Source organism: Cetorhinus maximus, chromosome 28 (genome assembly GCF_964194155.1).
Source record: "Cetorhinus maximus chromosome 28, sCetMax3.hap1.1, whole genome shotgun sequence".
Taxonomy (NCBI): domain Eukaryota; kingdom Metazoa; phylum Chordata; class Chondrichthyes; order Lamniformes; family Cetorhinidae; genus Cetorhinus; species Cetorhinus maximus.
The window spans coordinates 1,386,549-1,409,257 of NC_135906.1; the positions used below are offsets into that span (position 1 = coordinate 1,386,549).

Consider the following 22,709-nt stretch of genomic DNA (forward strand, 5'->3'; position numbering starts at 1 on the left):
AAGGTTCTATACAATTCCAACATGAAATCCCTACTTTTGTAATCTTTGTCTCGATTGATAAAGGCAAGTGTCCCATATGCCTTTTTCACCACTCCACTAACATGCCCCTCCGCCTTCAGAGATCTATGGACACACACACCAGGGTCCCTTTGTTCCTCAGAACTTCCTAGTGTCATGCTATTCATTGAATACTTCCATGTCAAATTACTCCTTCCAATGTGTATCACCTCACACTTTTCAGGGTTAAATTCCATCTGCCACTTATCTGCCCATTTGACCATCCCATCTATATCTTCCTGTAGCCCAAGACACTCGACCTCACTGTTAAGCATGCAGCCGATCTTGCCACCATTTGCCACTTCTGTCTGCTTTCTGTCCCATAGCCAGTGTCATATCCACAATGTCACTGCCCCTTTAATCTATGGCTTTCACTTTCCTAACATGTGACAATTGAAAGTCCATATACATAACATGAACCAGGCTGAGCTCATCAACCCCCTCCATTAATTCCTCAAAGAACTCCAAGTTGGTCAGACACGATTTCCCATGAACATAGCTGTGCTGCTGCTCATTTATTAACTCATGGGGCAGAATTTTCTGGGTGACGAGCGGGGGGGTCGGACCCCACACATCAGCTTTTAAAATGGCGCTCGGTGACGCCGGGGGAGAGTCCCGATGTCACCGCGCGCCATCACGATATTTAGCTGGGCGGGCGCGCGATGAAGTGTGACACTCGCCTGCCATTAATTAAAGGGCTTGTTAAGCCCCTTAACTCAGCAATCGACGTTGATTTTGAGGTGCCCGTGCGATCTTCGGCTCTTTGCACGGGCACAACGGGCAGGCGGGTAAGTGACTTTTTAATGAAACTCATCCACGGGCGGGATATGAGGGCTCAGTGGGGTTGTCAGTGTTTTATGTGAAGCATTTATTGCAGCAAGTTTTTTAAACTTGCCTGTGTGATCTGTAGCAGCTCAGAACGAATTCCAGCAGCTTTCTCTGTACTTTGACGCTTCAGCCCAGCACTCTTCAGTCAGGAACCTTTATCGGGCCTGCAGCTTTCCAGAGGCCTCCATTCAGCCTGGGTATGGGTTCTGACATCTCCACTGGAGGCAGCTCCTCTGAGGAGGAAGGGAGGGATAGAATAAGGAGGAGGCCAGGAGTGGACAATCAGCCTCCAGGGGAGCCAACTTTGGGAGGCCAGGCACAGGCACAGACACAAGGGGTGCAGGTCCAAGAGGGAGTCCAAGGTGGAAGGGGCCGCAGAAGACGCCACTATCCCACTGCCAGGATATACAGGCGGCGAAGCAGCTACCTCAATATGACTGAGGTGCAGTGCTGAAGGAGGCTCCGACTGTCAAAGGAAACAGTCAACAGCATCTGTCAGATACTTGGCCCTGAGATCTCCCCTAACTGTGTGGGTGGACACCCCATGCCAGCGGTTCTGAAGGTCACAGTTGCCCTCTACTTCTATGCCTCTGGCTCCTTCCAGGGCTCAGTGGGTGATCTTTGTGGTGTCTCCCAATCAGCTGTCCACACTTGTGTCAAGCAGGTTACACTATGTTACGCTCTGTTCAGATGGGCATTGACCTTCAGCCACTTCCGCTGTGACCAGGCAAGTCAGACACAGCTAACCTTAGGCTTCGCGGCCATTGCTGGCTTCCCCCGCGTCCAGGGTGCTATAGACTGTACACATGTGGCCATCAAGGCGCCAGCAGGTGAGCCCGGTGCCTTTGTCAACAGGAAGGGCTTCCAGTCCATGAACGTGCAGATAGTGTGTGATCACAGGATGTTGATTCTGAAAGTCTGTGCAAGGTACCCAGGCAGCTCCCACGACGCCTACCCCCTCAGACACTCCCAGGTGCCGGGGCTCTTCAGTGCTCCGACTCGGCTGGATGGATGGCTGCTGGGTGACAAGGGCTATCCCCTCAGAATGTGACTCATGACGCCTCTCCGCTATCCAAGAACAGAAGCTGAGCAGCGCTACAATAGGAGCCACGCCTCCTCAAGGGCTGTGGCGGAGAGAGCCATCGGTCTTCTCAAGTTGTGCTTCCGATGCCTGGACCGCTCAGGGGCCACACTCCAGTACCCCCCAGATCGTGTCTTGGTGATAGTGGTTGCATGCTGCACTCTCCCCAATCTTGCACTGGAAAGGGGGGATGCAGTGGACGATGAAGACCTTGATGCAGTGGATGAGGCTGCACACGATGAATCCAGCAGTGCCTCAGAGGATGAGGAAGCAAAGGGCAATGATGAGGGGCAGCACGCCAACCCGCTACTACACCAAGGAGGCAGGGACACCCGGGAGACTTTAATCCAACGAACCTTCAGCTAGCTCCGCACAAACGGATCTGCAGGACCAGAATTGCCTGGCGCATCCATAAGCGGCACTTAGGTGCTACATCTTCCACCTTATCAGCTGCCACAAAAATCAAAACAAAATGTTGCTCCAACATTGAAAAATAGAAATTCCCTAATCTCGGGCCAACACAAAAGCACCAGTGACAAAACCGTGGTGGGCCTAACGTGCCTTATGCTTACGTTTGTGGGTGCTACGTCTTGGTGCCACCCCATCGCTCGGAGTGGCTTGTGAGACAGCCTGCTGACTCTGCTGTCCTGTTGGCCTCGATGACCTTGGCGGACGTCCTCTGGCCCGTGGAGCCTGTGCTGGCACAGCCTGGGAGGGAGTGGCCAGTTCCACAGCTGGCACCTCCCCAGTTGTCGCAGCCTCAACAGATGCAACGGTCACTGGCAGAGGGGCAGAGCTGCTGCCCTCATCCGGAGCGCCCTGAGAGGAGCCCACACAGACAACAGGCAGCTGCTGTGCTGATGTGAGGTCACTTTGGACCTCCCTGCTCACCGCAGGTGGATGGGCACCACGCTGGGACAGTTGGTACCCAGAACGTCTTCCACATTGCCAATGACCACCTATGGCCAGTAGCGTTGTGAGGACTTGCAGGTCCGAGCGTAACCCCATCAGAATCTGATCAATTTGTTTGAAGCCCCTCTCCATGAGAGTGGCCAATCTCTCCATGGAAGAAGCCTGACGCTCTGACATGAGGTTCATGCCATCACTGACACTCTGCCTGGATTCCTCCACCACAGAGACGAAGTGAAGCACACTCTCATGCAACACTCCCAGATGTTCCCGCGCACCCGGCCGCTTGTCCTGCAGCTGCTGCATGGCGGACATCTCCAGAGGCACATCATCACTGCCGGACTCAGCATGTGCCTAGTCCCCTGCAGTCCTCCGGCTGCTGGCACCATCTGTCTGTGCCATCTCCTCCAGCGATTGTGAAGTGCCCTCTCCACTGTGCTACGGGACACTAGCTGATGTTACATTCCCCACTGATGTGGTAGTTGCTGTGCTGGTGCCTGCCTCACTGAAATGGTGTGACGCTCGTGACAATTGATACCCCTCAGGTGTGGAAGGGGGCATCTGGACGTCCTCATTGCGGCCATACTCTGATGATGCTGAAATTAACAAGGACAGTGGGTCAGTTAGCGTTCAGCCAGAAACACAATTCATCCCTTTCCCCCCAGGCTCATAATGCGCTCAACCTTCAAGTACCATAGGAGAGGAACATTGGTGGGGTGGTAAATAGTCAGGAGGAGGCCCAAACATTACAGGTGCATACAGACAGGCTGGTCAGATGGCCTAAGGAATGCCACATAGAATGTTATGTGGATAAGTGTGAGGTTATGCACTTGGGCAGGACAAACAAGGTACGGGAATACAGGAGAAATGGTAGGACCGTGGAAAGTAAGGATGATTACAGGGACCTTGCTGGGCAGACCCGTTAAGGTAGCAGAACAGGAACATGGTGCAGGGAGAACCCATCTTCTCATCAACCACTAAGCCTGATGTAAGCATGGTCACTATCTGCTTGACCACCCAGCTCACGCCAAATTCCCAACGCAGTAACGACACTAAGACATGGAGGGGGGTGGCCCTCAAAGGCTAAGGCTACCTGCTGGGTAAAATGGCCAAGGTCAACATGGTCCTCACCCTTCCAAAGCACAACAAACCATTGAAGCGCTTGCGACACTGGATCCATGTTCACTGCACAACATCCCTGGAAGTGACCACCTCCGTCACCTCCTGCCAGGCCCACTTCATCACGTGGGGGGGGCCCTCCTCCTCCCATCCTGGGGAAACAGGACCTCTCGCCGGGCTGCCACCTCCTCAACAAGGGCAGCAAGGCAGTCATCAGAGAAGCGAGGGGCAAAGTGGCCCCCTGCTGGCCTACCCTGCAGCCTGCCCTCCTCCTGGCCCACACCCTGCAGCCTGCCCTGCTCCTGGCCCACACCCTGCAGCCTGCCCTGCTCCTGGCCCACACCCTGCAGCCTGCCCTGCTCCTGGCCCACACCCTGCAGCCTGCCCTGCTCCTGGCCCACACCCTGCAGCCTGCCCTGCTCCTGCCCCACACCCTGCAGCCTGCCCTGCTCCTGGCCCACACCCTGCAGCCTGCCCTGCTCCTGCCCCACACCCTGCAGCCTGCCCTGCTCCTGGCCCACACCCTGCAGCCTGCCCTGCTCCTGGCCCACACCCTGCAGCCTGCCCTCCTCCTCTGGCCTTCCCTCTACCACAGCCTGCTGTGCAGACCCCCTGCAGTACAACCTGGAGCTGGCCATGGTGATCAGCTTAAAGGAGGCTGCCTGGCCTTATTTTATACAGACTGCCGGTTCCCCATTGGAACCAGCGGTCTGGACACGCCCGCAGCAATTTTAAAAGTCCCGCTCTCCACGAGAGTGTGAAATGCGCTGGGTGGGCCTTAATTGGCCCCCCTGCGAAAAATGGCAGCGCTGCCCACAATTGCTTCAGCTCCACCCACCCGCCGAACGGAAAATTCAGCCCATGTTTTCCAAGCCACATTTTAAGTTGTTGCAGATTTTAGAAGTTAGAAGTTTCCCCCAATGTTTCACTGATGTGAGACAGCTGGTTTGTAGTTACAGGGTTTATCCCCCTCCTTTTTTAAACCGGGTGTAACATTAACAACCCTCCAGTTCTCTTGCATCACCCCCATATCCAAGGAGGATTGAAAGGTCATGGTCAGTGTGCCCACTATTTCCACCATTCCTTCCCTCAGTGACCCTCTCACATCCCATCCAGACCAGGTAAATGTTTTACTTTATTGTGGTACAAAAAGTGTTGGATTGGAAGGGGTTAACTGAACTTGTTTGTTCAGTGACTGTAATTAATGTCACTCTCCATGGATCCTAATTGTGTCACTGGTGCGTTTCCCTCTTCTGTTAATAAGGGAATCCGTTCAATGTGTTATCCCATAATGTCAGCGGGAACATCACCACCGGCACTGACAGGGATCAGCGGCTCCAGAGAGAGGGAGAGGATGGATCGGAATCTGAGAACAATGGATTGGAATGTTACAACAATGGATCGGAATCTGAGAGCAATGGATTGGAATGTTACAACAATGGATCGGAATCTGAGAACAATGGATCGGAGTTTAACCGATGGGCTTGGCTGGCTTTCTAATAATTCTGATTGGATGACATTATCATGGCGAGTTTATGGGCTACTTCTGGTTATTCAAGCAGGTTACTACCCCATCCTCGCTATTGTTGGTGTCCCTGGTAAGTCTCTGTTTCCAGCTATTAATTCGTTAAACCGTGTTTAGCTGCCTTAAAGGGATGTTGGGGAGAGGGATTGGGGTGGGATGGAAAGCACAAGGTCCATGGTCCCACCATCTGCAGCTTGGACATGATTCCAGACAGCAGGATGAAGGGCAGCTGGGAGTTAAGAAGGGGTCAAGGCAGAAACATAACATCACCCTAAATGCTCGCGCTAACACTGGATGCTCCAGTCTCTGTCACAGCTTGTCCCAAGATAAGGAGAACCATCACCTCAGTCAGGCTGAGAGGAGGAATGTTCGCCTGCCCCATCGGTTTTCTCTCTCTCCCTTTGATTATGGAATCACCACTTTAATCACTCCATTATTGTTGGCTGCCTGGCCATCACAGCTCTGGAATTCCCCCCCTACACCTCTCCACCTCTCAATCTCACCTTGCTCCCCGAAAGCCACTCCATAAAACTTACCACTTTGACCAAGCTTTTAGTCATTTGACATAATATCTCCTTATGTGCCTCAGTGTCATATTTTGTTTTATATTGCTCCTGTGAAGTGTCTTGAGGGGGAAAGGAGGAAGTGGAGGATCATGATCAACATTTAGTTTATTAATTTTAGTGTCATTGCTTTTGCCATTTAATCTCTCCTGCCTTCACCACATCATAAAATTCCTTGTTTGTCCTTTCAGGTATAATCATTGCAATAGTTCCCTGGACACAGTGTTTCTGAAAATCTCAATTTCCTGAATCAATCTGATAGCTTTGTTCCAACCCTGAAGAATAATTTTCCTATTTATTCCCCTTCCCCACAGCTAACTCAGTGATGATTGTGATCCTGTCTAAGGGAAAATGTGGTCTCTCTGAATGTGTGACATGCTACCTGGTGGCCATGGCAGCAGCAGATCTACTGGTAATTGTCATCGAACTGATATTGAGACACATTCCAATTGTTTATTGGGAACAGTTTCTTTTCCTGAAGTTGATGCCGATATGTAATATCCATGGCATCCTGCTTTATGCAGCCATTGACTGTTCTGTCTGGTTCACCGTCACTTTCACCTTTGATCGCTTCGTGGCCATTTGTGGCCAGAAGCTAAAAAGTAAATATTGCACCAGTAAAATGGCAGCTATGGTTCTGGGAACAGTGACTGTTCTGAGCTGTTTAAAGAATATTATCTGGTATTTTATATACACAGGTCGGTATTCACTCCTCAACTCCCCCTTGTTTTGTTTCGTACCAGAGTCTGTTTGGTTTTCTACAGTCTGGGTATCAATCGAGTTCCTCCATCAGATTATAACCCCGTTTATCCCATTTGTTGTGATTTTGCTGCTCAATGTTTTCACTGTCAGACACATTTTAGTGAGCAGCAGAGCCCGCAGGAGACTCCGGGCTGACAGAAGTGGGGAGAGTCCCTGAGACCCAGAGATGGAGAGTCGAAGGAAATCCATCATATTACTGTTTGTTATCTCGGCAAATTTCATCCTGTTATGGACGACGTTAATGGTTTATTCTGTGTGGTACCGGATGTGGTTGTTACGGTATAGGTCTGTACAGTTTCATTCAGTTGTACGGGAAATAGGCTTCATGCTGCAGCTCCTGAGTTGCTGCACAAACACTTGTATTTATGCCGTGACCCAGACTAAGTTCAGACAGCAGTTGAAGGATGTGCTGAAATATCCATTAAATCTAATTGTTCAATTAATTCAATGATGAAAAGAACTGAATCACCGGGATTAAAATTGTTCAGTTGAAGGGTCATTGAGCTGAAACGTTTCACAGTATCACAATATCTTTAGAGTGCAGAAGGAGGACATTCGGCCCATGGAGCCTGTTCTGGCTATCTGGAAGAGCTTTCCACCTAGTCCCACTCCCCTGCCTTATCCCCATCACCTTACACATTTCCTCTTACATTGGGCAGAATTTAATGGGGCCATCGAGAGTGGGAATGTGGTGGGCGGAGTGACTTAATCAGGCAGGAACCGAAATCTCATTTTCCCGATGGCGGAAGGTGGTGACATCGTGGATTTGTCACTGGACTCGTCATCCCTGAGCCCCAGGGTAATGCTCTGGGAACCCAGGTTCAAATCCCACAATGGCAGATGGTGAAATTTGAATTCAATTAAAATCTGGAATTAAAAGTCTGATGATGACACCAAAACCATTGTCGATTATTGTAAAAACCCATCTGGTTCACTAATGTCCTTCAGGGAAGAAAATCTGCTGTCCTTACCTGGTCGGCCTACATGTGACTCCAGACCCACAGCAACGTGGCTGACTCTTAATGCCCTCTGAACAAGGGCAATTAGTGATGGGCAGTACATGCTGGCCCAGCCAGCGATGCCCACATCCCATGAATGAATGAAAAAAGAGAGTTTAATGGGTTGAGTTGGCAACGTTTCAGTGGTGGGTCGGCATTCACAGTGTCCGATGACGGGAACTTCTTTTCCCTACATGAGCATCCCAATAATACTCATTAAATTACAACTTTTCCACATTAAGTCCGACCATCAAGATTAAGTCAGCGGTGAACGGGAAACTTGTGCCACCTGATTTAGGGCTGGTTAAAGGTGGCATGTACCAGGTGAGCTGGTCCATTTGGACAAGCGGTGAATGGTTCTCTTTGCTGAACTCTGAGGCAAAGAGGAGGGGAAGAGGAGAATGTTCACGGACATGGACTGTCAGTAGCAGCAAGAGCGGAGAGGGGGGTATTGCAGGTGGAGTCGGGGTATCAACAGGAGCAACAGAAAGACACTGGGGGGTTGGACGGTGTGAGTAGGGGTGAAGAATTGGGAGGAGAGCAAATGTCTTGTTTGGGTCCATCCTGTCAGATGTCATCGGGTCCTGGGTGGCAGTTGTACCCCACAGGGAAGATCCAAACTCAGAAAGGGCAATTGAAGCTTGATGGAGGGCAGGTGCAGCTTGAGGGAGGGCAGGTAAATGCCCTACGTGCCCACCGTGTGATCACATCTGCCCCACGTGCCCACCGTGTGATCACATCTGCCCCACGTGCCCACCGTGTGATCACACCTGCCCCACGTGCCCACCGTGTGATCACATCTGCCCCACGTGCCCACCGTGTGATCACACCTGCCCCACGTGCCCACCGCTGGCTCTTTACATTTTAATTGGTCTGGTGTCCACGCCGGCTCTCGACACGCAAACGGAATTGGCCTCACTCCCACCAACGGGACCCAGGCTTCGCGTATTAAATTCCGCCCAGTGTGTCTGACCGTCCGAGATCTGGAAAAGGTTTCCGTTTAGGACAAATGCAGCAAATCAAATATCCCATCCCACCCCGAGAGAGGGAAAAACCAGAGAAAAGGACAGAAGGAGATCGAGACTCAGTTAAATAGAGAAAATGGAAATATTTCCCACCCTTAATGTCTCTCTATTCCAGTCCAATCTTCAGCGCTGGGGAAATAATTTCAGAGTAAATCAGGCAGCTCGAGAATCGAACCCAAATGGTGACACAAAGGAAAGGAGAAAAGTCCGGAATGAGCTCGGGACCTTTCGATTTTCAGTCTAACACCCTCCCAACTGAGCTCTGTAAGGGGCTATTCAAGCAAGGGGTTTGGAAGTGGGTGAAGGGGCGGAGAGACGGTGGGAGTGAGAGGGACAGTGAGTCGGCCGTGGTCAACAGAAGGTCAGGAATGAAGGTCAGAGGAACAGAACAGGCTGGAAACATAGAAAAAGTGAGGAGCCGAGGCTGTGAGAAAGAGAGAGTAAAGGACAGGCTTGTTCAGTTGGTTGGGCTGTGGGGTTTATAATAACCGGGATCTGGGTTTGATCCTCTCCCAGCTCAGAGGGAATTGGACCAACATTCTGTCCATACAATTATATAATGGTGCAAGGAAGCAGGAGGCCATTTGACATCTCACAGGCAATCTCCAACTTGGAATTCCTCAGCAGAGAGTTGAAGAAATGTTTGATCAAAATGAAATTCAACAACAGAATCAGACAGTCTCCCCTTGTTACCTCCCAATAGCACCTCGCTGTTAAAGACTGAACTTAATTTCATTTCTGTAGCTGGGAGGAAATGCTGCTCAGTGGAATTTCTGACCCATCCCTCTCTTCACAATCCATTAGTGTTGAGAAAGCAATGGGGAATGTTATACACATATGGTGTACTCTCCGAATTGCTTTGCTTTTTTTTTGGAAAAATATATTTCATTCATAAAATATCTGGACGAACATTACAAAACATTTCTAAATCGCCATCACAAAAAGTACAATCAGAATTAACTTTTACACATGCATCACGAGTTGCTTCAATACGATCAATGAATATTACAACCATTTCAATCTGGTCATTACAGACAATCAGACAATGGGATTGGAGTTATCAACAAACAACATGTTGCTCTCTGAGGTGCTTCAATACAATTAGAATACAATGAGTATTCAATGCAGACATTCATTGTGAGCTGGACAGCCCGAGGGGTCTATACACTTCCCAGCCCCAAAGAGCGTCCTTCACCGAGTTAATGATCCTCCCGCGTAGTTGATGTTTGTCTTGGTGTGTGTCCCTGGGAAGAGCCCGTAGAGCACAGAGTCCTGTGTCACAGAACTGCTCAGGATGAACCTCGACAGAAACCACTGCACCTCTCCCCAGACCTTCTTTGCAAAGGCACAATCCACCAGGAGGTGAACAACGGTCTCTTCCCCACCACAGCCACCTCGAGGGCAACATGCAGAGGGGGTGAGACTCCTGGCGTGTAGGAAGGATCTGACGGGGAGGGCCTTTCTCACCACCAGCCAAGCTACGTCTTGGTGCTTGTTGGAAAGTTCTGGCGATGAGGCATTCTGCTAAATGACCTTGACAGTCTGCTCGGGGAACCATCCCACAGGGTCCACCCTCTCCTTTTCCCTCAGGGCCTCTAGGACGTTACGTGCTGACCACTGCCTGATGGACTTGTGGTCAAAGGTGTTTTTCTGCATAAATTTTTCCACCAGGGACAGGTGGTACGGCACGGTCCAACTACTTGGAGCGTTCCGCGGCAGCGTGGCCAGACCCATCCTTCGCAACACCGGGGACAGGTAGAACCTCAGCACGTAGTGAGACTTGGTGTTTGCATACTGAGGGTCTACGCACCGCTTGATGCAGCCACACACAAAGGTGGCCCATCAGTATGAGGGCGATGTTGAGCACGTTTTTTCCCCCTTTGTCTAGAGGCTTGTACATCGCGTCCCTGCGGATTGTTGCTGTGTCAGCAGCAGCAGCAGCAGCAGAGAGCTGGCTTAAAATGTCGTGAGGCGAAAGGTGCAGCTGAGAGAGTGTTTGAGAGGTGTATTTGCAAGTGAAAGATGTTTTTGTAAGAGTGAGGTAGAGTGTTTGTGAGATTAGAGTGCTGTCTGTGAGTGTAGGTTGAGTGTGCGTGTTTTTTGTGAGTAGCTGCTGCGGGCGGGCGGGTGGGTGAGTGAGAGAGAGAAAGAAAGAAAGAAAGTTGTGTTTTAGAACATGTACACGTTGAAAATTAAAGAAAGCAAATGTTTGTAAGAAAACTATTTTTTGTATTGAAAATCCCCTGGAAAGGGGAGGGTGCACCGTTCCCAGAGATACTGCAATACCGGGTCGATGCGTGGAGTGGACGGAGCAAGCCCCTATTCCATCTCCCTGCTCCAAAAATCAATTTAATATATGGTCCCCAGATAAGGGACGTATCAGATATTAAACTGATAAGAACAGATACTTTTTTTTTTGCAAAAATATACTTTATTCATAAAATATCTTCAATCACATTCCAAACCATTCCAAAAACACCATTACAAGGGTACAATCCAGTTCAACTTTTACAAAATGTATCACCAGGTGCATCAGTACAAACAATATTACAATCATTTACAGCCTTTCATTTTGAGCTGTACAGCCCGAGGGGATTTAAACAGTTCCCAGTCCCTCGGTGCACTGTGGCAGAAAGGTCTTAGACAGCGACCCTTCCCCATTGCGCCTTTGCGGCAGCTGCCCCAAGCTTTAGTGCATCCCTCAGCACGTAGTCCTGGACTTTGGATTGTTCCAGTCCGCAACACTCGGTCGGGGACAACTCTTTGTGCTGGAAGACCAACAAGTTTCGGGCAGAACAAAGCGCGTCTTTCACCGAGTTGATGATCCTCCAACTGCAGTTGATTTTTGTCTCGGTGTGTGTCCCTGGGAACAGCCCGTAGAGCACAGAGTCCTGTGTCACAGAACTGCTCGGGATGAACCTCGACAGCAACCACTGCATCTCTCTCCAGACCTTCTTTGCAAAGGCACAATCCACCAGGAGGTGAACAGCGGTCTCTTCCCCACCACAGCCACCTCGAGGGCAACGTGCAGAGGGGGTGAGACTCCTGGCATGTAGGAAGGATCTGACGGTGAGGGCCTTTCTCACCACCAGCCAAGCCACGTCTTGGTACTTGTTGGAAAGTTCTGGCGATGAGGCATTCTGCCAAATGACTTTGACAGTCTGCTCGGGGAACCATCCCACAGGATCCACCCTCTCCTTTTCCCTCAGGGCCTCTAAGAAGTTACGTGCTGACCACTTCCTGATGGACTTGTGGTCAAAGGTGTTTTTCTGCATAAATTTTTCAACGAGGGACAGGTGGTATGGCACGGTCCAACTACTTGGAGCGTTCCGCGGCAGCGTTACCAGACCCATCCTTCGCAACACCGGGGACAGGTAGAACCTCAGCACGTAGTGACACTTGGTGTTTGCGTACTGAGGGTCTACGCACCGCTTGATGCAGCGACACACAAAGGTGGCCATCAGTATGAGGGCGATGTTGGGCACGTTTTTTCCCCCTTTATCTAGAGGCTTGTACATCGCGTCCCTGCGGACACGATCCATTTTTGACCTCCAGATAAAGCGGAAGATGGCTCGAGTGATCGCCGTCGCGCAGGAGTCTGGAATGGGCCAGACCTGCGCCACGTACAGCAACAGCGAGAGTGCCTCACACCTGATGACCAGGTTCTTACCCGCAATGGAGAGGGAGCGTCGCTCCCACATGCCCAGTTTCCTTTTCACCATAGACACTCATTCCTTCCAGTTTCTAACGCATGCCCTGGTCCCTCCGAACCATATCCCCAGCACCTTCAGGCCGTCAGCCCTGACGGTGAAGGGGACAAAGGATCGGTCAGCCCAGTTCCCAAAGAACATGGCCTCGCTCTTCCCATGATTTACCTTGGCTCCCGAGGCCAGTTCGAACTGGTAGCAGATGTGGATCAGTCTGCGCACCGACAGCGGATCCGAGCAGAAGACGGCGACATCGTCCATGTACAGGGAGGCTTTGACCTGAGTGCCTCCACTGCCTGGGATCATCACTCCTCTTATGCCCGGATCCTTCCTGATGGACTCGGCAAAGGGTTCTATGCAACACACGAAGAGAACAGGCGAGAGAGGACAGCCCTGCCTGACCTCAGATTTAATCGGAAAGCGATCTGTTTCCCACCCATTGATTGAGACTGCGCTACTGATGTTAGTGTAGAGCAGTTGGATTCAATTTCGAATTCCCTCCCCAAAGCCCATTTTGGAGAGCACATCCACCATGTAGGTGTGCGATATTCTGTCAAAGGCCTTCTCCTGATCCAAACTGATGAGGCAGGTATCCACACCCCTGTCCTGTACATAGGCAATCGTATCCCTGAGCAGCGCCAGGCTGTCAGAGATCTTCCTGCCTGGCACAGTGCAGGTCTGGTCAGGGTGGATCACCAATTCCAGAGCGGATTTGACCCGATTGGCGATGACCTTGGACAGAATCTTATAGTCCACATTCAACAGTGAAATGGGTCGCCAATTTCTAATTTCCTCCCTTTCCCCCTTGTGCTTGTAGATGAGGGTGATGATGCCTTTCCTCATGGATTCTGACATACTACCGGCCAGGAGCATACTCTCGTACACCCCTAGCAGGTCTGGGCCGATCAAGTCCCACAGAGCCGAATACAACTCCGCCGGCAAGCCGTCGCTTCCGGGAGTTTTACTCCTCTCGAAGGACTCAAGGGCCTTAGTCAGTTCATCAGGAGTTAGCGGTTTGTCCAGGCTCTCCCGCTTACTGTCGTCTAAGACCTCCGTGATAGAGGACAGGAAGGACTGGGAGGCCGTGCTGTCCGTGGGCTTCACGCCATACAATCCGGCATAAAAGGATTTGCTGATCCTCAAAATGTCCGACCGTGATGACTTTACTGAGCCGTCTTCTTCCTTCAGGCTGCTGATCACAGAGCTCTCTCTGTGTACCTTTTTGAAGAAGAAACGTGAGCACGTCTCATCCTGCTCCATAGAACGGATTCTGGAACGGAAGATGATCTTGGAGGCCTCCGAGGCAAAGTGCGAGGCTTGCTGGCTCTTCACCTCTTGGAGTTCCTCCTTGACATCGACCCCCATCGACTGCAGCCGGAGCAGATTCTGCATGTTTTTCTGGAGTCGGGACACTTCCCTCTGTTCCTTTCTAGCTTTCTGGGTGTCTTTGAGGATGAAAAACCTCTTGATGTTTCCCTTGATCGCTTCCCACCAGTGTGTCAGGGACTCAAAGAGGGGTTTCACGGTTCTCCAACCTTTGTAATCCCTCTTGAGCTCCTCAATGTTCTCTGGGGTCAGCAGTTGCACATTTAGCTTCCATGCCCCCCTGCCCACCCTCAGGTCCTTCTCCAAGTGGCAGTCCGCCAGTAGGAGGCAGTGGTCAGAGAAAAACACCGGCTTGACGTCGGTGGATCTGACTGTGAATGCACGGGACACAAACAGGAAGTCTATCCTGGAACGAATGGACCCGTCTGGCTGCGACCAGGTGTATCTACGCTGCGCTCTGTCTGCAGGGTTGCTGAAGACATCGTGCAGCTTGGCATCCTTAACTGTTTCCATCAGGGATCTGGACGTAGCGTCCAATCTGCTGTCGGCCCTGCTGTATCGTCCAGCTGCATCGATGATGCAGTTAAAGTCACCGCCCAGAATGACCGGCCTGGAGGTCGCCAGCAGCAGTGGGAGCTGATGAAAAACCTCCAGCCGCTCAGCCCCTCGTGCCGGGCCATACACGTTAATTAACCGGAGTGGAGCATTCTTGTACATTACGTCTGCTACGAGGAGGCGCCCGCCCACCACCTCCTTAACCTCGGAAACGGTGAAGTTGCCTCCCCGCAGCAGTATACCCAGGCCGGAGGAACGAGAGCCGTTTCCGTCCGACCAGATCGATGGCCCATGGGACCACCATCGTGACCATTGCCTGTAGGTGCTGAGGTGCGGTATCGCACACTCCTGCAGAAACAACAGGTCAGCTTTGACCTTGGTAAATTAGTCCAAGGTCGCAACACATCGTGTAGTAGATTTAATGCTACGCACATTTATGGATACAATCTTTAAACCCATTTTAAGCCGTTTATTCTCCTACCAAACCCGTTGTCTCTGAGAGTCCCAGACCTTTAGTCTGCTCCTTCATACCCATTGTGAGCTCAAATTGCTTCACTTTGGATGGGCTGAGGTAGTTCTCCTTGGCAGTGTTCTGCTCAGGTGGCATCTGGGGGTTCGCGTAGAGAGCGGGTTTTGAGATGACCTTTGCCGGAGAAGCTTCTCCAAAACTCACCCCCTCTGGGGTGTTGCTGTTCTCGGCTTCCTGGTACGGCACGGTCCAACTACTTGGAGCGTTCCGCGGCAGCGTGGTCAGACCTATCCTTCGCAACACCGGGGACAGGTAAACCCTCAGCACGTAGTGACACTTAGTGTTTGCGTACCGAGGGTCTGCACCCAGCTTGATGCAGCCACACAGAAAGGTGGCCATCAGGATGAGGGCGATGTTGGGCACGTTGTTCCCCCTTTATATAGAGGTTTGTACATTGTGTCCCTGCAAACCTGATACCTTTCCAACCTCCAGATAAAGTGTAAGATGGCTCGGGGAATCACCACCACGCAGGAGTGAGGAATGAGCCAGATGTGTGCGAAAGAGCGCAGAAATCTCCAAGGCACAGAGCTGCCTGAGGGAAATTAATTTAAGTTTTAAACATGTAAATAAAGAAATTAAAACATTTTAAAACCTGTCCCCTCATGTGTCACATGAGTTGGGGCATATCAATGAATTTTTTAAAAAATTTTTACTCAATTTTTAAACACTTCATGAAGCCTCATCCCGCCTGTGGATTAGCAATAATACTGTGACGGGTGAATTTCTGGAGTGTGTACGAGATGGTGTTTTAGGCCAGCATGTCGAGGACCCAACTAGGGAACAGGCCCTAGATTTGGTATTGTGCAATGAGAAGGGGGTAATTAATAACCTTGTTGTACAGGGTCCTTTAGGGAACAGTGAGTATAACATAACAGAATTCTTCATTAGGCTGGAAAGTGAAGTAGTCCGACCTTGGATTTCCAAAAAGCATTTGATAGGGTGCCACATCAAAATATATCACATTTACAGGTTCCCCTAATCCACATTACTGGTCAAAGTACTCTCATAAATTAGTCAAACATAATATCCCTTTCACAAAACCATGTTGTCTCTGCCTAATTGTAATCAGATTGACCAGCAGCAGAAGTTCCATTCTCACCTCGTTAAGGCTGCCCCCAGCAAATCATCATTGTGGGGCAACCCTTTTTAATGTCAGCAAACTGCTGACAAACTTGTGAACCAGCAGTGGCGGGGCGCGAGCAATATGACCCCTTGTAAAATTCAGCCCATAAGAACATAAGAAATAGAAGCAAGAGTAGGCCATTTGGTCCCTCAAGCCTGCTCTACCATTTAGTAAAATCATGGCCTTAACTCCACTACTCCGCCTGCTTCCATTAACCATTGATTACCTTGTAGATCAAAAATCTGTAAGTCAGCCTTAAATATGTTCAATGACCAAACCTCCCCTGCTCATTGGGGTAGAGATCTCCAAAGATTAACATCCCTAAGAGAGGAGCCTGCTCATCTCCATTTTAAATGGGAGACCCCTTATTTTGAACCTGTGATTCCTAATTGTACATTTCCCACAGGAAAACATCCTCTCAGCCTCCACACTGTCAAGCCCCTTCAGAATTTTATATGTTTCAATAAGGTCAACTCTCATTCTTCTGAATTCTAATGAGTAGAATCCCAACCTGCTCAATCTTTCCTCATCCTAGGAATCAACGAGTGAACTTCTCTGAACGACCTCAATGCAAGTGTATCCATCCTTAAATAAGGAGACCAAAACTGTACACCGTATTCTAGGTGTGATCATACCAATGCCCTGTACAGTTATAAGAAAATTTCCCGACTTTTATTTGGGATCAATGGCAATTGGAAGTCCAGTCCCATGCAGGGTAGCCCCTCTGGTTTTCCCACCAGACCAAAACCAAGTCTCAGTTATTGCTCTAATCTCCAAAATACATTGAGCTAACTTTCTGATTGTAATGCTGACAGTAATCTGTTTTTAACATATAGCTTACTGCCAGGCCATGCAATTATTTTTTATTATGTTCAGGGCAGTCGGTAAATATACTGGTTGTTGTTGTGATACATTATCCCTCCTTCTCCTCCTAAATTTCTCAAGTCTTTAAAACAGTGGAAGTTACAGTTTTCTCAGTTACATTTGTTTGTTGCCCTTTAGAACAAAACTGTTCATGTTTCCAATGAGATGCTGAAGCATACTGCCAGAAAGCTTGGGTCAGTATCTCTAAAACTCTGCACAGCTCAGCTGATCCTGCATCTCCTGATCATGAGCTGTCTGTGAACGATTCTAATTGCAAAAAGGAATAGAGTGATGAATGGCTGAGACTCACTCCTTTGTTTATTCTTTCACAGGAAGTGGCCATCACTGGCTAGGCCAGCATTTATTGTCCATCCCTAATTGTCCTTGAGAAGGTGGTGGTGAGCTGCCTTCTTGAACCGCTGGAGTTCCTGTGCATCCACAGTGCTGTTAGGGAGGGAGTTCCAGGCTTTTGACCCAGTAATAGTGAAGGAACAGTGATATATTTCCCAGTCAGGATGGTGTGTGGCTTGAAGGGGAACTTGCAGATGGTGGTGTCCCCATGCATCTGCCGCCCTTGTCCATCTAGGAGGTAGAAGTTGCAGGTTTGGAAGGTGCTACCCTGCTGTTAGAAAAGCTGTTAAATGTTCTTACAACATTGTTGTCTCAGGAATTACTAGAGATGAGGTGTTTCTCAAAAAACTTTTTTGCTCTTCTCAAAGACTTTTAAAACACTTGATAAAACCTCATCCCACCCGTGGCTGAGGTTTTGTGAAAAATGCGAAGGCCGCCTGGGCTCTTCGCCTGCCCGACAACCTTAAGGTTGGATGGGCAGCTCAGCTAATTGAATTAATTACTATTTCAATGGCCTTAATAGGCCTTTGACAGTTCGGCGGGTGCCACACGAGGGGGCATATTTTAAACGTTTTTATTTCCCTTTATTTAAATTTACAAATGTCAAACTGATCTCCCTGAGATCTCTGTGCCTCAGGGAGATCTCTGCGTTCTTTCGCGTGCATGTGGGGAAGAGCACAGGGAACGACTCAGGGAATCCCCCACCCCCTCCCCCGCACAGGGAACGACTCAGGGAATCCCCCACCCCCTCCCCGCACAGGGAACAACTCAGGGAATCCCTCACCCCCTCCCCCGCACAGGGAACAACTCAGGGAATCCCCCACCCCCTCCCCGCACAGGGAACAACTCAGGGAATCCCTCACCCCCTCCCCTGCACAGGGAACAACTCAGGGAATCCCTCCCCATCCCCACCCCCTCCCCGCACAGGGAACGACTCAGTGAATCCCCCCCACCCTTAATTGGCCCACCCACATAAAATGGCAACTCGCCCCCAACAAATAATAATGGATCTTTCTAATGGTGATCAGAGAAACAATGAGCGGGACATCCATCGATGTTTGTCCCCCTGTTGGAGCCACTGTCCTGAGTCATGGGAGAAACTCCATTTCCTGACCACTGTTTCCGTCCCTGGCATCTGTCGAAATCTGAGCTCCTTTATTCACAAGATATCTTGACCCCAAGATGAGCTTCCGAACCCTGAGCTAGAGTCGGATTTTCCTCCACTCCTGTTTCTTTCCGCTCACCCAGCGTTTTTCCAGCTCCCTCTTTTATTTCCACAAGCTCTAATTTTCCTAATGACGGTTTTCCTTTCATTCCCCGATACTTTGTGACTCCACCCCCTGCCCTCCCGGCCCCGCCCCCTCCCCCCCGCCCTGCCCCGGCCCCCCCGCCCCCGCCCCCACCCCGGCACCCCCTCCCCCGCCCCAGCCCCGCCTCCATCTCTATATTTTAACCTCGACGCGTTTCTCTCCCGTTTGATTCTCCATCGCCGCGCGCGCCATTCTTTTTACCGCCAAAACCAACCACCGGTTCCCGATCCCCGGCAAAGGACGCGTGACCCGGCTCAAACCTCGCGAGAGAACCCCGGAGCCGCCTCGCGATCCCCGGCAAAGGCCGCGTGACCCGGCTCAAACCTCGCGAAAGGGCCCCGGAGGCGGCTCCCGATCCCCAGCAAAGGCTGCGTGACTCGGCTCAAACCTCGCGAGAGGACCCCGGAGCCGCGTCACGTGACAATGGGTAGTTAAGGCGCTGCCGGAGCCTCCGTCCCTCCAGAGGGGAGGGTTTGGGAATTTGTTTCGTTGGAAACGCTCTTGGGGGAAAGTGAGGGGAGGCAGGGAGGGGGAAACGGGCCAAATGGTCTTCAGTCCGTTGAGGGTGGGTGGAGAGCTCGGGCTTGGCCAGTCACATCGACACTCGATGTCCGGGTCTCTCCGCTCTTTCCAAAGCTTCTTGTGACATTGAGGCTTTTTCTGCTGTTTCCATCCGGATGAAGCAAATGCGGCTGCAACAAAACAAGGCCAATGCGGTGAGACATTGTGTAGAATGTACTGCCTGGAAAGATGCTGGAAGCCGATGCAATAATTTCCATAAAGGAATTGGACATGAGCTTGAATAGGGAAAATGGCTGGGGTTGGGGGGAGAGCAGAGGAATGGGATGAATTGGATCTTTTAAAGAGCCAGCACAGCCTCAATGGTCGAATGGCTGCCTTTTTTTAATGTATGATTTTATACAGTGAAGAATCAATGGGAATCTGCATTGGTGCAAGAATTCATCAAATTAATCCTCATTAATTTAGCATTTAATTAGTTTCCTGTTTCAAGAAGCTGCTGAGAATTTCAGGAGAGTATTTATATTTTCCTGATGCTCTGGACATTGGTGAGAAGTTGTGTAAACATCAACAGCTTGTGTTTTTATGCAGGCTCTCCCCATAAAAGGATGCCCCAAACTGCTGAATTTTTTAAGTGCTGTCACTTATTGTAAAGAGTCAACACTAAAATGGAGGTCCTTTGGCAAAACTGTTCACTGATTTTAAGCTCCTCAGGAGTTCCCTCCTACTCTGAACTGTTTCCACCTGCCTGTATTTCTCTATTCCCCTCTGTCAATTATTCATTAAGGCTCCCCTTAAATGTTTGCAATCTCTTTTACTACTCCATGGTAGTAAGTTTCATCAGAGTATGCAAGTATTTTCTCTTTAAAATCTTGAATTTAGTGGTTCTTGTATTCATTTCAGCAAATGTGGGACCCCTTTCCCCCAGCAGACTGTCACTGACAGCAATGAGTGTTCATCTGTCCTTGTCGTGTAATTGATCTCCCTATATTTTCTGAACATCAACTTGAATAGGCAAACAAAGTACCCCTCTCAACATCTTTTGCTTCTGGGGGATTTCTGATAGTACAGTGGACACGTGTTGGGGAGTAAGAAGCTGGGGGAAGTCTGGAGGGGATTAAATGATGAAAAGGTACATGTGTTTATTGAATCATCTGATTTCTGGATTGTGTTTAAAAGAATGCAGTCTATTGCATTGAGCTAAAATGAATTGCTGCCAATATTCTACTCTTATTAGGAAGTGAAAACAATTTGGGTACAGTTTCCAAAGATGCTCAACTTGATTTCCAAACCATTAGTATTTTGGCTCTCAACACTGGCAGTGCACCTACAATCATGGACCTTAAGGGAGACAAAAAATCAATTTCCAGACTTTGTAAACAAACATCCAGCTCTTGGTGCATGAATGGTTTCTTCAGAAGAGCCATTGCAAATTGTTGTAAAGCCTTTTTTATGGTGAAGGAGGGGCATCACAAGAAAAGGGGCAGCATAGGAAGGGAACATGTCCCAACACAGTGCCCTACCCTGCATAGAATGCAATGTACAGGCAACAAAATCACAAGGGCCTTGGTGAGATGTGCATTAGAATTGTATGCCTCAACATAGGGGGTATATGTCATCTCTGCCACTTACTGCATGAAGACCAGCAGCTTATCACCTGTCCACTTTGAAGGTGTTGACCAAAGAACGTTTCGAGCACAGACTCTGAAATGGGGGGGACCTCTGGGACATCTCTGTAATGCCTGAGTCTGTGAGACAGGACAGCAGGGAAACTGGTCACATTTGTCACCTCAGCAAAGTGGTAGCAAGATGTGGCCATTCAGTCTCACGAAGTCATTGGCTTACTTATGGTCCAGGCTATATAACTAATGCCATCAATGTTGTGTTTCATTCTCAAATAGAAAAGCACCTCCAAAGGACTTTTACACCCAGAATATACATTGTGTGAGGCAACACATGAGGATCCGATGGGTCAATGTGAAGGATGCTGGAAATTATGATGTGTTCCTTCCAAATTTCTCTTGATCTCGTCTTCAAAACAAAATCATTTCAATGGATGTCTTGTGGGTGGCCTAAGTTTAGCTCCTCTGCCATGTCTCTGACCTCCAGAAGAGTGCTCCAAATGTTACCTGAGGTGTGCCAGTGACAAATTGTGTGTGCCACTACAACAGGATTGGTCATTTACAGATTCTTTGGGATTTTAAAGGGGACACTTTTGATGCCTACACTAACCTGTAGAGGCTCTGCAGTATCTTTAGTTTGTGAATATGGGGGTATTTGAAACCTGTCACATGCAGTACAAATTCATCATGCCAAAAAAAGGCCTGAACTGCTTCATTTGAAGTGCTCGGTAGAACGCAGTTTACCTTGTCGTAGAAGGTGCTGAGCTTCTTGTGTTGTTGGAGCTGCACTCGTCCAGCCAAGTGGAGAGTATTTCATCACACTCCTGACTGGTGTCACAGAATTCCCTACACCCATTAGCAATAGTGCCGGTCGTTGCAAACGTGTTACAAGAAATCAACAGCGAATTGTCAACCCCCTGATCTTTCCTTCTAGTAGTTGACCAGGCTGCTTGGCTAAGCACTTGTATTTTTATTTATTTATTTATTTGTAACAATTTTTATACCCTTGGGTGGGCAGGATGTTCCATTGACAGGGTCATTTTTTTGTTTTTATTTATTCACGGGATGTGGGCTTCGCTGGCTGGGCCAGCATTTATTGTCCATCCCTTGAGAAGGTGGTGGTGGTGGTGAGCTGCCTTCTTGAACCACTGCAGTCCATGTGGTGAAGGTGTACCCATAGTGCTGTTAGGAAGGGAGTTCCAGGATTTTGACCCAGCTACGGTGAAGAAATAGCAATATATTTCCAAGCCAGGATAGTGAGTGGTTTGGAAGGAAACTTCTAGGTGGTGGTGTTCTCATGTATCTGCTGCCCATGTCCTTCTAGATGGTAGTGGTTGTGGGTTTGGTAGATGCTGTTGAAGGAGTCTTGGCGAATTCCTGCAATGCATCTTGTAGATGGTACACATTGCTACTGTGTGTTGATGGTGGAGGGAATGAATGTTTTTGAACAAGTGTAGCTTAAGCTCGATAGGACAATGTGCTCCTTCACTGATCTGACGGGTATAATGTCCTCCAGTGCTCTAACCAATGATATTAGATAATCTGTCCATTTGACACTGTCCATATCCTAGGCTTTCCCTGGCTATCATCCCAGCTGTTTATGATCTGATGGTGTTCCCTTCACAAGCCCCTGTCGAGGTGCTATGTGTTTGCCTTATTTCAATATTAACTGTGTGCAGTCTCTTTGACTTTATACTGTTACTGAGTGCTTGAGAGAACAGTTCATACATCACCTTCCTCCCTCTTGAGACTTTGGCCTGATCTGCAGAGCGCTTTCCATATCCAGAGTATTGATCTCAGTCAGACCTCCCACTCATGCCAGAATGCTAACTGGCACTAAGTCTCACTTTCTTATGCTGTGCTCAACATTAAATTTCTTGGCGTTGTGGGTGTGTTTGTCATAGCTTGGCTCTTTCTTTCCCCAGGAAGCCTTCAT

General features: G+C 49.4%; 1 protein-coding gene and 1 pseudogene across 1 annotated transcript in view; both read right to left on the bottom strand.

The window, feature by feature from the left end:
- Positions 1-22,709, bottom strand: part of LOC144668726 (EVI5-like protein) — a 436,360-nt gene that overhangs the window by 172,757 nt on the left and 240,894 nt on the right. The gene's annotated exons all lie outside the window — the stretch shown is intronic.
- Positions 11,120-11,295, bottom strand: LOC144669236 (U2 spliceosomal RNA; annotated as a pseudogene).